This window comes from Anolis carolinensis, chromosome 1, assembly GCF_035594765.1.
Source record: "Anolis carolinensis isolate JA03-04 chromosome 1, rAnoCar3.1.pri, whole genome shotgun sequence".
Lineage (NCBI taxonomy): Eukaryota > Metazoa > Chordata > Lepidosauria > Squamata > Dactyloidae > Anolis > Anolis carolinensis.
Genome location: NC_085841.1, coordinates 48,611,699 through 48,627,550, shown reverse-complemented (window position 1 = coordinate 48,627,550; position 15,852 = coordinate 48,611,699). Strand labels below are relative to the sequence as shown.

Sequence of the window (15,852 nt, the reverse complement as noted above, 5' to 3'; positions counted from 1 at the left end):
AGTATCAGTTCAAATGGCTTAATAGGCACAATTGCAAATATTCATAGTGTTAAGTAAATACACAATATAAATCCTGACATATTTATTCCAGACCAATACAAATAAAGTGGCCTTGTCCGACAGTTTAAATAGGACAGAAGCTAAAAGCCTTACACTTAAACAAAAAATACAGGACAAACAAAGTTAAATAATTTCCATTCCACAATTAACCGCCACATGCTAGTTATGAATCACACCTCCTTCCCTTGTGGATTTAATCTTAGCTCTCGCAATTTAGTTTCCTTGTACATTCACCCTTTATCTTAGAAACTAGTCCAGCAGAGTCACTTGTTTTAACAACACCAAAAAGTAAACATCCTCCTTTGCCAGAATGGGAGTAGCCAGAAAGAGAAGCTGGAAGAAACATGATGCATACAGACACTTTTTGTGGACACAGCTTCAAGAACAGTACCTTTGGGTCACTGTCCACAGATGACAAATTGTTCTTCACAAAAGTATATGCCTAGATGGTGTAATTTACATAAAAAGACAGTGACAAAGGATTTAAAAATATGTACATCTCTGCTAATTAGGTGTATTTTGCATGTCTAAAATGGTTATAAACCTGAGCAATAGGTAGGTCCCATTTAAGAACATAAGAACATTTAAGAGCAGGTATCCATCTGAAGACAGGCAACTCAATCTTCATCCTGTAGCTCAATCTTCATCCTAGGATAGCCAGACAAATTTATGGGTTGCCATTCCACCAACCTGGCCAGATTTACTGGACTCTAATTCCCATCATCCTAGCCAAGATGGCCATTGGCTGTACTGGATGCATATCTGGAGGCTGCAGGAATGGGGGAGGCTGGTAAAATAGTACCATATATACTTGAGTATTAGCTGAGTTTTTCAGCCCCTTTTAGGGCTGAAAAAGCTTCCCTCGACTTATACTCAAGTGAAGGCCCTGGCCAGCTTATATTTGGGTCGGCTTATACACATGTATATAGGTACATTTTTTTCTCTATCATTATCGTTATTATTATTACATTTATTTTTTACTCTATTATTATTACATGTATTATTTTTCTCTATTATTATTACATTTATTGTTTTACTCTACTATTACTATTATTATTACATTTATTATTTTACTCTGTTATTATTGGAAGGATACGTAAGCACATTTACACTGATGCAGGCTAGCATAATGATTTAATCAGAGTTGGACAGCCTTACCTTAAATTACAGTTTTATGTAAATATTCAAAAACATTTAACCTATTCATTCCTCAATTAATGTAATTTAATTGGTATCTATTTATATTTTTATTTTTGAAATTTACCAGTAGCTGCTGCATTTCCCATCCTTGGCTTATACTCGAGTCAATAAGTTTTCCCAGTTTTTTGTGGTAAAATTAGGTGCCTCCGTTTATATTTGGATCGGCTTATACTCAAGTATATACAGTATATTTTGAACATTCGTTGTTCGTAATGGTAGCATTAATTGTATCATTCCCATTACTATAAAGTTCCATATTTAATTTGAAAAAATTAGATTGTAAATCCAAACCTAGAGTGCTGATAGAGAAGATTAAGAACATCAAATGTGAGGAAACTTTAGACCAGTCGACACTGGGAGATACCTGCTGGCCTAATCCACTCCTTCTGGTAAAAGAGCTGTGTCAGCTGCTCTCACAAGGCAGGAAAGGCTGAGGAAGGGCAATCAGAGTTGGTGTTTACACTGAAATTGGCACTGGAGTCCTGGACAGCTGGATGCAGCTTGGCTCCAGAAGTCTGAACTGTGCAGCCAAAGAACCATTTTCTCTTCATATTAAACACCCAATGATGGTTGCTCAGTTTGTTCATTGATCAGGGGGAATCAAATTGTTTCTTTCTGAAACGAGGGTACAGGGGATAAATAATGAAAGGTATAAACTAGAACTTTGGATGTCCAAAAGGAAGGCATCAGGAGATCTTTTTTAAAAACATGCCAACAAGGCTGGTCCTACTATTAGGCAGAGTTCGGCAGCCACCTCAAGTAGTAGACATGGGTGCTAATCTAGACATGGTGGGGGTGGGTACCATAATAGGGAGTCAAACCACTGAAGTGACTTTTTCCCCCACATAACCACATTTGTAGATTATCAGAGCCCATTGTATGGCACCCACAGAGTTCTATTTTTGACTACTTTCTCTTCTCAGTCACACTTTCTGCCATGTAAAGATTATTTACCATACTGCAGTGAGCATTTTATATTTCAAACCTTACAGCTCTCTTGTCAGTATTACTACTGGGATCTAATTTAGACATGATCTGATGAGGCCAACTAAAGAAGATCTTCTTTTCATCTTCAAGGCAAGGAGGAGGAATCTTGGGGGGTGGAGGCTGCTACTTTCAAAAATGTGTGCATATATATGTATTATTCTTATGAGCTTTTTTTGTTTTTTGTTTATTTTGACCCCTGTGATGGCACGCCCGAGCCTCTCGGAAAACTATGGTGTCTGGCTTTACTCAGGGGCTATCTGTATAACTTCCGATAAGACCAAGACCCTTAACACAGAGAGACACTTCAGGCCAGGTGAAAAGATAACCAAATTAGTTTACTGAAAACAGGAAAAACAAAGGCTAGCTCCACCCGGGACTATTGTAAGATAGCTTAAAACAATACACTACGAAAGGAGATTTTGCTGATCGCAGTCATCTCTCTGGAATCCTTGAAAGTCTTTTGCCTCTGATGTAAAGCAATGGATTATAAGCTAGTGCTTATAAGCTGTCTTGATCTTCTACTTTGTGAAACTTGGGCTGACCACAAGCTTCTATTGTCACTGTGACTGATGGTATATGAATACTGTTAAACTGCAGAGTTTATTAGTGCTAAGGGTGCCTGTTTTGGATTGTTTGGCCTAGGATTACTAGACAATGACCAGGCCTCTAATGACTAGCTCTGTTGCAAAATGAAAAAGGAGTCTAGCAAGAAAGCTCTCTAACAGGCAAATGGAACAGACCAACTAAGGCTGGCCTCTAGTGGGATTTTTATGCTCCACCCAAAAACTAATACAAATGGAGGCATCTACACTATTGGGAAACCTAAACAGAGGGAACTGAAGCAAAGGAGAGGAAAAGCCAAAGCCAAGACTTCACAGCCCCTGCTATAGGAGAAGAGTATGCAAATTAAACAAATAAATGGTTTGTGTAACCATGGTTGATGTCTAATGTGCCATGTGGGGCTACTTTAGATCTCAGGTTTTGACCCACAAAACCCAAGGCCTTGTCTGGAATGGTCTCAATCTTTCAAACTTACATCCTCAGCCTTGCTTTTGAATATCAACAGTGTCTTACCTCCAGAGAGAGCAGAGCTTGAAAAATTTACCTCCTGGATCCCAGCTCCCAGAATCACCCAATCAACATGTCCAAAACCATAACTTTTCCCAGTCCTTCTCTGTCTGCAAGGTGAGGATTTGTTGCTTAGATCTTGCAACATTGAACTTCCCATTTCAAAGAATAAGAGAGGAAAAGATACTGTGCCGAGCAAGTTCCATCAAACCAAATAGGAAGTGAAAATTCAGGGAAAGAGAAGAGGGGAACTTACCCTCTGCTTGGTAACTCAGTTTCGTCCTGGGATTTCTCTAGTTAATGGACTCAGGAAGAACAAATGTGTCTGAGATCCTAATGCCATGAGAGGCCTCACTTCTGTCTTTCACCCAGTAAGCTTATTACGGAAGCGATAGAGCTGACTCACACTGAAATAGACAGAAGATTACCCCAGTTCCAGACCACAGCTGAATGCACTGAATAGCTGGATCCGAAAGACTCAGACTTCCTAGTTCTTTTGCCTGGGATCCTTTAGTACAGTGCTACTCCATGGGGTACAGAGAGATGCCAGTCCCCCATCCATTGGCTACCAGCCCCTGTTAGCTTACAGCAAAGAAAAATAATAAACGGTAGCCGAAAGATAGTACCAATCCCTGGCGTGATGGGAGGAAATACTGAAAAGTATTGCTTCAACAAGTAGATACGAAGACAGATGCGAACATCTGAGCCATGTGATCTCCCATTGAAATAATCCTTCCTTCAAAAACTGATCCCAGAGAAAGTTCTGTTTGCTCTATGATGTTTGCACTTTGTTGACAAAGAATGAACCAGATATACATGTCTGTGTACACAACTATCAGAAAGCAAAGGTTTCACTGTTTTGGATAAGGGATGCTGCACCTGTACAGTCAGCCTTCCATGTCCGCAACAACTCTTCAACAATCAATGATTTGAAAATTTCCCCCCAAAAAGAAAACCTTGATCTTAACCATTATATAGGGTGGGACAGGAGTCACAACGCGTTTCAATACTGATTTGCGCCTTTATTTATCTTTTGCTTCTATTTTACAGTGCCATTGTATCATATACAGTATATATAAGAAATAAAATTACATTACACTGAAAATCTTTATTTTAAAAAATTCCAAAAGTTATTAAAACTTCAGACGCCTTTGTGACATTTGCCCCACCCTAGCAACTTGCAAAGGGCACCTCCAAAGGGCCTGGCATGTCGGATAATATGGACGGTCAGATAACCAGAAGTCGGTTAACTGGAACACTATTGTAATAATAATAATAATAATAATAATAATAATAATAATAATAATAATAATAATAATAATAAAGTTAAGACCTGGCACAAGCTAGTAAAGGTGGTCCCTGTGGTGATCGGCACACTGGGTGCAGTGCCTAAAGACCTTGGCAAGCACTTGAAAACCATTGGCGCTGACAAAATGACCATCTGTCAGGTGTAAAAGGCCACCCTACTCAGATCTGCACACATTATTTGCCGATACATCACTTAGTCCTAGACATTTGGGAAGTGTCCGACGTGTGATCTAATACAATAGCCAGCATAGTGATCTTGTTTGCTGTGTACTAATCTTGTTGAGTATCAAATAATAAAGTTTATTTATATCCCACCCCCTCTTCCCAGCGGACTCGGAGCAGCTTACAACACAAATACAGTAGAGTCTTGCTTATCCAACCGTTGCTTATCCAACGTTCTGTATTATCCAACGCAGTCTGCCTTCCACCCGGGTCCACAGCTGTTTCTCTAGGCAGCAATGCACAGCGAGACAACACAACCAGCAACAACACAAGTGCAGCCACACTCCCAAACAAGTAGAAGACTTGTTGTAAAACATGATGTTTTGGTGCTTAATTTGTTAAATCATAATGTAATTTGACATTTAATAGGCTTTTCCTTAATCCCTCCTTATTACCCAACATTTTCACTTATCCAACGTTCTGGCAGCCTGTTTATGTTAGATAAGTGAGACTCTACTGTAATATGATAAGTGCAATGCAATGAAATACTTAAAGTGGAATAAACAATTAACACATCCAAACGATATAAAACACAAAGTACAGCACAATCAAGTAACAAAAAAATTAACAGTAAAATTATGAACCTTAGATTTTATTTATTTTATATCAAAAGCATTGTGTAAATTAGTATAAAACTGAAAAAAAATAGAAGGAGCACACGTGGCTAAATATCTTTAGACCAAAAACGGGCAATAGCAACCACATTGTCTGTAACTTCAAACAATTCTTCTTCTGTGCATGAGGCAGGACATTGCGGACAAGCATACAGATGTCTGTTCTGCTCCACAGTCGCCGTTAGTCCCAGCTTCGGCCAACCTAGCAGTTCAAAAACATGCAAATGTGAGTAGATCAATAGGTATCGCTAGCCAACAGGAAGGTAACAGTGCTCCATGCAATCATGCTGGCCACATGACCATGGAGGTGTTTGCGAACAATGCCGGCTCTTCGGCTTAGAAATGGAGATGAGCACCAACCCCCCCAGAACCGGACACGACTAGTCGTAACCTCGGGGGAAGCCTTTACCCTTCTATATATATAAAATGATAAAGTTGTTTGCGCAGTGACTATAACAACAAAACTAAACATCCCAGAAATTTGAAATTTGGCAACACAATGCAAAAGGCTTGCCTCCAGGTTACAACAACACAACCACACCACAAAACCACAATCCAGACCCACAAAACTCACAACAACAAATCATGCGATAACAACACAACTAAACGCCCCAGAAATACAAAACTTGGCAACACAATGCAAAAGCCTTGCCTCCCAGTTGTAACAACACAACCACACCACAAAACCACACAGGACCCACAAAACTCACAACAACGCATCGTGACTATAACAACACAACTAAACGCCCCGTAAATACAAAACTTGGCAACACAACGCAAAAGCCTTCCCTCCAGGTTGTAACAACACAACCACACCACAAAACCACAATCCATATCCATAAAACTCACAACAACGCATCGTGACTATAACAACACAACTAAACGCCCCAGAAATACGAAACTTGGCACACAACTAAACGCCCCAGAAATATAAAACTTCGCAACACAACACAAAAGCCTTGCCTCTCAGTTGTAACAACACAACCACACCACAAAACCACAATCCAGACCCACAAAACTCACAACAATGCATCATGACTATAACAACACAACTAAATGCCCCAGAAATACAAAACTTGGCACACAACTAAACGCCCCAGAAATACAAAACTTGGCAACACAATGCAAAAACCTTGCCTCCCGGTTGTAACAACACAACCATACCACAAAACCACAATCCGGACCCACAAAACTCACAACAATGCATCGTGACTATAACAACACAACTAAACGCCCCAGAAATACAAAACTTGGCACACAACTAAACGCCCCAGAAATACAAAACTTCACAACACAACACAAAAGCCTTGCCTCTCAGTTGTAACAACACAACCACACCACAAAACCACAATCCAGACCCACAAAACTCACAACAATGCATCGTGACTATAACAACACAACTAAACGACCCAGAAATACAAAACTTCGCAACACAACACAAAAGCCTTGCCTCTCAGTTGTAACAACACAACCACACCACAAAACCACAATCCAGACCCACAAAACTCACAACAACGCATTGTGACTATAACAAATACAACATTTGACAACACAACTCATCCACCTCCCCAATCCCTACATTCACACTTGGCCTCCAAAAAAACAATTACAATAATAACAATGACAACAACAACAACAACAAGAATCAACACCATCACAGGCAAGAAACAGCCAGGCACTGAGGCTGAGAGGCCAGTCAGTGCTACACTGGGCCTCCAAAAAACAATTCAGTAGCATCTAACTTATCCAACGTTCATGACCACTACAACAACAATAATAATAAACACCTACACAGGCAAAACAAAAAAAGGACTATTGTACCACAATAAAAATATAAACCGCACTCAGCAGAATCAGACATTACAATTAACAACAAACCAAAGACAACAGGGATCTCAACCAATTATCAATCAACACAAAAATTGAAGAAGGTAACAGACTTCAAATGCTACTACTAATGTGAGTATAAAGAAGGTGGAGGTCACAGCATAAATACAACCTAATGTAGACTGAACAACACCACCAGACTAAGCCACAGCAACGCGTGGCCGGGCACAGCTAGTTACCTATAATAATATCATGAATAATATTGAGAAACTGCAAGTTGCTTCTGGTGACAGAGAATTGGCCATCTGCAAGGACCTTACCCAGGGGACGCCCGGATGTTTTGATGTTTTTACCATCCTTGTGGGAGGCTTCTCTTATGTCCCCGTATGGAGCTGGAGCTGATAGAGGGAGCTCATCCGCACTCTCCCCGGGTTGGATTCGAACCAGCAACCTTCAGGTCAGCAACCCAACCTTCAGGTCAACAGTCCTGACGGCACAAGGGTTTAACACACTGCGCCACCGGGGGCTCGATATACTGATATAAAATGACAACTATCAAAACAATAAATAATAATAAACTATCATATAATAATAATAATAATAATAATAATAATAATAATAATAATAATAATAATAATACCGTGTGGACACAGCCTTGGCGGGGGTCCTTTCTGCCTGCGGGGTGGAGCTGTCGATAGGCGCCTCCTGTCTCGCCCGCGAAGGGCACGTGGGAGGCCGCGCGAGGGTCAGCGCGGGGAGCAAAGGCACTCTGCACGCGCTCAAGGGCACTCGCGCCGCCCTCCTCGCGTGGGGTCCAAGGCTGAGCCCCGGCGGAAGTGCTTCTTCCCAGCCTCGGGAGCACTAGGACCTGGAGGCGAGGGCTCTCCGCTGCCGCAAAGCCCGGCCAACAGGCTGGTGGAAAGAAAGAAGGGAGGAGAGAAGCCCTTGAAGAAGCCCTTGGCAAAGTGTCCCGGCCCCTGCCTGCATGTAAGTCTGCACAGCGCTGCTCCGGAGACATCTGGGTGCCTCTATACTGCGTAATGTGTGGGTCTTCCCTGCCCCCCTCTCTGGGGCTTTGGAGGGAGCGGGTCTCGGCCAGCCCTGCCCTGCCCTGCCCTGCCCGTCACCCTGCCCTCCTCCTCCGCCTCAAGCGGGGTCTGCGTTCTAATCCCGCGCCCTTTAGAACCCAAACGGGGCTTCCCGCCTTCGGTCTCTGCTCTGTTGGCTTCTTGGCCCTGGGCACATGTCGTTCCGCTTACGAGGCGCCCGGAGCCCATCTGGAGCCGGCTCTCAGTGGCGAAATCTCAAAGCAGTGTGTTGTTACTGGCCTGAAGGAAAGTTAAGCCAGTCTGACCCTGGTGAGGACTTGGACGGGAGGCCACCAAGGCCAACCTGACGCAGTAGTGCAGGCATGAGTAAACGTCGGCCCTCCAACCCTATGGGCTGTTAGGAATGGTGGGAGTTGAAGTCCAAAACCCGCTTTGCCCATGCCTGGCTTAGGATCACCATCAGCTGACAGTTGACTTGAAAGTGTACTCACACCCACAGATTAAAAACCAGTGACTGGACATCTACAAGCCCTTCATCCCTAGTCATTACTACATGAAAAGTATTCATTGTGATTCTGATATCCCCCAAAAAGCATACTAGACCTCTGTGATCTTGGAAGCAAAGCTGAGCCAGCCCAGGTGATGGAGACAAGGTGTTGCAGGATGTATTTCAGAGGAAGGAACTGGCCAAACCACCTCTGGGTATTCTTTGCCATAGAAAATCCTACAAAATGCATAGAGCTGCTAGGTTTGCCTAGCCCACGTTTGACTAATTTGTATGATCTTCTGGCAAACAAACTCGTCTAATGTGGGCTAGGCAAAACTACAGTTAGGTAGATCTGCAATTGGTTAAGCAAACGAACACCAATGCATCTTTTTCATCCTGGAAAGAAGTCACGAGTGGAGTGCCATCAGCAGGGTTCCATCCTGGACCCAGTTCTGTTCAACATCTTTATTAATGACTTAGATCAGGCATGGGCAAACTTTGGCCCTCCAGGTGTTTTGGACTTCAACTCCCACAATTCCTAATAGCCGGGATGGCAAAAGGGTTAGAAGCCTTCAATCATCAAGCTTGCAGACAACACCAAATTGGGAGGGATAGCCAATACTCCAGAAGACAGGAGCAGCATTCAAAACAATCTTAACAAATTAGAGAGATGATTGGCTGAAACTAACAAAATGAACGTCAACAGGGACAAATGCAAGATGCTCCACTTAGGCAGAAAAAAATGAAATGCAAAGATACAGAATGGGGTATGCCTGGCTCGACAGCAGTTTATGTGAAAAGGATCTTGGAGTCCTTGTGGACAAGTTAAACATGAGCCAACAATGTCATGTGATGGCTAAAAAAGCCAATGGGATTTTGGCCTGCATAAATAGGAGTCTAGTGTCTAGATCCAGGGAAGTCATGCCACCCCTCTATTCTGCCTTGGTCAGACCACACTTGCAATATTGTGTCAAATTCTGGACACCGCAGTTGAAGGGAAATGTTGACAAGCTGGAAGGTGTCCGGGTTACTTAAATGATCAAGGATCTGGAGAACAAGCCCTATGCAGAGCGGCTTAAAGAGCTGGGCATGTTTAGCCTGCAGAGGAGAAGGTTGAGAGGAGACATGATAACCATGTATAAATATGTGAAGGGAAGTCATAGGGAGGAAGGAGCAGGCTTTTTTTCTGCTGCCCTGGAGACTAGGATGCGGAACAATGGCTTCAAACTACAGGAAAGGAGATTCCACCTGAACATTAGGAAGAACTTCCTCACTGTGAGAGCTGTTCAGCAGTGGAACTCTCTGTCCCGGACTGTGGTGGAGGCTCCTTTTTTGGAGGCTTTTAAGCAGAGACTGGATGGCCATCTCTCAGAGGTGTTTTGAATGCAATTTTCCTGCTTCTTGGCAGGGGGTTGGACTGGATGGCCCACGAGGTCTCTTCCAACTCTAGGATTCTAAGTCAATAGGACTTTTGCATACACAGAGACTGTTCAATTAGTAATCATGGTGGACTTTCCATCCAGTATTTCCTTTTTTTTTTTTTGCTAGGGAAAGATGTGAGGGCATTGGAATGGAGGGGTGGAGAGAGGGTGTTGTGCGTAGTAGTCGCTGGTAAGCACTTCCAAGCAGTTTAAATCATAGTATCAAATGCCTAAGTAGTGCAGAGTACAAGTCTGTGGTTGTGTGACCAAAGGGGAAAGGTGTGAAACTGCCAAGCAGTTCTTCCCCTCCTTTGAGATATTGAATAGGACTATGATATTGCTACTGAGTTTGATTCAAGGATTAAAAGTACAGCTCCTAGAAGCATGTTGTTTAGTGGCTTTTGGGAGGTACAGTCCCAAAAGTAATAAAAAATATCTTGAAACATCAAAGAGAATTGTGTGGCATGTCACTGAAGATGAGATCAGTTGATAGTGTCTGACTTAATGTGTTGTCAAAGGCTTTTATGGCTGGAATCACTGGGTTGCTGTGAGTTTTTTGGACTGTATGGACATGTTCCAGTATCATTCTCTCCTGATGTTTCTCCTGAATCTGTGGCTGACATCCTCAGAGGTTCTGCATCTCAGGTGTCTTCCACACAGCTGTATAAAATCCACATTGAACTGGATTATATAGCAATGTGGATTCAGATAATTCAGTTCAAAGCAGAAATTGTGGATTATCTGCCTTGATATTCTGGGTTATATGGTTGTGTGGAAGGGCCCTTAATTTGACTGTTCCATCCTTCCTTGCAATATATTAGTCTCATAATTTCCTCCTTGTATGTTACTTATGGATTGTTTTCATTATTCAGCTTGCCATAAGGAAGAAGAAAATGGTTCCTTCCTATGTGTTGTCAAAGGCTTTCATGGCTGGAATCACTAGGTTGCTGTGAGTTTTCCAGGCTATATGGCCACGTTCCAGAACATAACAACAGAAGAACAGAACATGTTCTTTTGGAATGTGGCCATACAGCCCGGAAAACTCACAGCAACCCAGTTTCCATGCACCATTGTCATATTTTGCTCATTGTCCAATCTCTCTGCCTTTTCCCTTGTTTGAAAGGTGCATTTTCTGGGTTATAGTGATCTCTTCTCATTTCGATGCAAACCTGTGTAAGAATAGAGTGCATGTTGCTTCAGGATTTTATGTTGTTTAAGTGAATCCCCTTAAAAAGGACATTTTGTATTATTGCTTGAAAGCCTACGTAAGGGTGGTCTTAAAATTAATGTCATGTATTGTAATACTAGGAGCCCTGGTGGCGAAGTGCGTTAAAGCACTGAGCTGGAGACCTAAAGGTCCCAGGTTCAAACCCCGGGAGCGGCGTGAGTGGCCGGTGTTAGCTCCAGCTCCTGCCAACCTAGCAGTTTATAACATTGAGCCATGGCAAAGTGGCATTTATTAGTTCTACACATGCAAATGTGAGTAGATCATTAGGTACCGCTCCAGCGGGAAGGTAACGGTGCTCCATGCAGTCATGCCGGCCACATGACCTTGGAGGTGTCTACGGACAACTCCGGCTCTTCGGCTTAAAAATGGAGATGAGCACCAACCCCCAGAGTCGATCACAACTGGGCTTAACGTCAGGGGAAAACCTTTACCCTTTACCTATCTAAGTGATGCTTTTAGCCTCCTCATGTTTCAGATGTCTTTCTTATTGTAATCTAATCTTGCTTCAGTTATGTCTGTTCGTACCAGAGTGTCATGTCAAGCAAGTACAGAAAAGGTGGCTTGCTTTGCCCTTGATGCCCACTTTCCAGGGCTGGATCTATGCGTACAGGTCTCTGGTTTATCAAAGTCTCAGCTTGAATGCAAATCTGTTAAGAACAGTGCAACTTTCTCACATGCCATGTATCATCTAGCTCTAATCCCCCACCCACCCATTTTCATTATCTCAAGAGAAGGAATGATCTCAGTCGTCCTAAAACTGCTAGGTGAATTTTACATTGGCCAGTCAGGGCAAGAAAGGAAAATATGAGGAGGAAACAGTAGGATTGCTGCCTAGACTGCATCCCACAGATTGTTGAGCGCATTTGCAACTCTGTGGGATAGAGAAGTCAAATAAGCAGGAGAGCAGCAAGACAAAATAATCCCATCTGGTTCCCTTTTGATGTTGTTAAATTCTCCCCAAAGGATGCTCTTGGTGCTTTTCATGTTGTGCTTCTCTCAGACACTTTTCCCACCTGCAAGTCTCTATGCAATATGTTCTAATGTGACATAACCAACAAGGTCTGTTACCACTGAGTCATCCCAAATTAGGTAAATAAACATGTGAATTGGCAGATAGCAAGGCCAAGGGAAGTGCAGCTGCCACCAATAGCCATTGCTTTAATGGTATGACCTTGGGGAAGGTCCTTGAGCTCCTCTCTCAACCTGCAGTGCTCCTCTTTCTCTGGCTGGGTCTGGAAAATACCTTCGGGTCCATCCTTGAAAATGAGAAAGTGCTGCCTCTTGCTAAAAGTCACATTCTTCTTTAACCTTTTTGGTTCCAAGTGTTGGACAGGTATTATTTGAACATCTGTCCTAAAAAGCTTAAAGTGGGATTAGTGGCAGCCATGTAGCCAACAGTCAGGGGATGGGAGATGTGACAGCATTTTGTGTAAATTATAGGCATTTAAGCGAAAGGGTCCACTTTGTTCATTTTCAGGGAAAACACCTTCTAGCTTCCCTTATCATGAGCCTTTCCAGACTCCAATAGTTCTTAGCTTCCCTAGTTCATAGCACTAGGTTTGCGATGTTTGTCAAAATAAGTTGCCTGTGAGTTTCTGTCATGCTGTTTAATAGCTTTATGTATAGTTAATATGCAGCTAGAGTATGGAGCCCCTGGTGGCACAGCAGGTGAACCGTTAAGCTGCTGATCTTGCTGACTTAAAGGTCGCCAGTTCAAATTTGGGGAGCGAGGTGAGTTCCTGCTATTAGCCCCAGCTTCTGCCAACCTAGCAGTTCAAGAACATGCAAATATAGGTAGATCAATAGGTACTGCTCCGGCAGGAAGGTAACAGCGCTCCATGCAGTCATGACAGCCACATGACCTTGAAGGCATCTACGGACAATGCCAGCTCTTCGGCTTAGAAATGGAGATGAGCACCAACACCCAGTCGGACATGACTGGACTTAATGTCAGAGGAAAACCTTTACCTTAGAGCATGGAATCTTACACTTTGTTGTTGTTGCTGCTGCTGTTGTTGTTGTTTTTGCTGCTGCTGCTGTTGTATGTATTCCTTTCCAACTCCTGGCAAGCCTGAGATGAACCTATCACAGGCTTTTATATGTCTTGCCCAAAATCATCCAGTGAATTTCCATGGACCATGGTAAAATGGAGAACTGCCTTCATTGGGAAGGCAGAAAGACATACACACATCCTTGATCTCCAGAGTCACATCCCAGTTAAACTAGATGGAAGAAAGTTACTAGTTGTGCTGGTTTTGATCATTTCTGGTTTTCTTTTTGCCTTTTGTAGAATGATGATGAGAAACCAATCTGAGAGACTTGCGTCATCTTAAGGCAGAGCTTGAGAAAGGAACTTTTCTATTTTTACTACAACTACAATTTAATGTGGGTGAAATATCAGGAGAGAAACCTGGAAAATGGCCATACAGCCCAGAAAACTCACAACAATCCTGTGATTCTGGCCATGAAAGCCTTCGAAACACAACTCACACAATTTCTTAGCCAGCATTACCAGTATCCAAGCAATATTTTACATTAATTTTTCCAACCTCTGCTCTAAATTTTATTGCATAAGTTTTCAAATAATATAGTGAATTTTTTAAAAATATGAAAGAGTAAAGGCTGTCTCAAATACTATTTGAATGAGATGATGTGTATGTTTGTGTTTTCATATGAGTAGAGATTTTGGGCACTTGGAAAACACCTACAATGAATGCACAAGTTTTGATAACAGAGAACACAACCCTTCCCTGCTCTCCATCTCCTTAGTTTCAGGTGAAGTTACACTTACAAGAATTTATTTAATGTATCGATCATTTACAGTACATGGAAGAAAATCCGCAAGGCAATTTACAGTGCCAGACAAAGAAACAAAAAAAAAGCCCAGTAAAATGTAAAGCATAGTAATTATGTTAAAATCCTTAGTAAAAACATTTCAAATGAGAAAACCCACACCACAAACAATTACAGACTAGGTAGCAGATTAGGCTGGGGATTTGTTATGATAATATACACATGTAACCTGCCTCCACTGGGAAGGCACAAAGACATACATATACCCGAACTTCTGTTAGCATGGATAAAATAATGAGTGGCTTGAAAAGCACCTGACGCTTGTGGAGAGGTTTCCACCATTGAGATGTATTCATTGCCTAGAGCCAAACACTGAATTGTGTGAATTCCAGACGCTTTGGCAGTTGTGACAAGACCAAACCGCCATAATCCTCACCCTTATGGCTTCTGTCCTCTCTGTGACATCATAAATATGTCAGCCTGTCATTAGATACGGTGGGTCTGTCAGACACGCTTGGGTGGTATTTAAAGCCCCCAGCTCTCTGGATTCCATGTGACAGAAATAGTTTCAGAGTATTCAGTGTACCAGTGTTAGCCAAGCACTGAATTAATTCTTGTGCTTACATTCCATTGTTTCTGGATTTGTGTAGAGGCTGATCCTTTTGCAGGTGATTACTTTTCTTTACCCTTTTTCTAAAGCGTCCAGTTGATTGGCCTTATGAATGTTTAAAACTAAGATCCAGTAGTAGTCACACATCTGAATATTTGGAGTACAGTAGAGTCTCACTAATCCAAGCTAAACGGGCCGGCAGAAGCTTGGATAAGCGAATATCTTGGATTATAGGGACTGATCAAGGAAAAGCCTATTAAACATCAAATTAGATTATGATTTTACAAATTAAGCACCAAAACTTCATGTTATACAACAAATTTGACAGAAAAAGTAGTTCAATACGCAATAATGTTATGTTGTAATTACTGTATTTACGAATTTAGCACCAAAATATCACGATATATTGGAAACACTGACTACAAAAATGGCTTGGATTATCCAGAGGCTTGGACAAGCGAGGCTTGGATTAGTGAGACTCTACTGTATTTGGAATGTATTTCTTGTACAACCTAGTAATATTCACCCTACAGATTGGTCCTTCTCATGCTGAAGTCAGGTGGAAATCAGGAACATGGGGAGAAGACTGACCCTGAAAATGGGTTGCTATGAGATTTCCAGACTGTATGGCCATGTTCCAGAAACATTCTCTGAAACATGCTTCTGGAACATGGCCATACAGCCTGGAAAACTCACAGCAACCAAGTGATTCCAACCATGAAAGTCTTTGACAAGACCTTGAAAATCTCTTTGGACTACAGTTCTCAAAATCTCATGGCCACTGGCCATATTGGATGTTGGATTCTAGGAGCTATCGTCCTAATAATATTCACTTTTAACCAGGCTTAGTCTCTAAAATGGGCCACTCCTTTCCATATTACTTTCTCATCTAATCCCAGCCTGATTTGGATGACCTGCATCAGGTTCCCCAGGGAGTTCATGTTTGGGGTAATATCTGAAGGAAAGCCATGATTTTTG

The 15,852-nt window shown here is 42.2% G+C and overlaps 1 protein-coding gene across 1 annotated transcript in view; it reads left to right on the top strand.

The window, feature by feature from the left end:
- Nucleotides 1-8,136: 8,136 nt before the first annotated feature.
- The window catches only part of slc29a1 (solute carrier family 29 member 1 (Augustine blood group)), a 105,890-nt gene continuing 98,174 nt past the window's right edge, over nucleotides 8,137-15,852 (top strand). The window contains exon 1 of the mRNA XM_008125051.3: nucleotides 8,137-8,273. The gene's annotated coding sequence lies outside the window, so the exon portion shown is untranslated. The remainder of the gene's footprint in view (nucleotides 8,274-15,852) is intronic.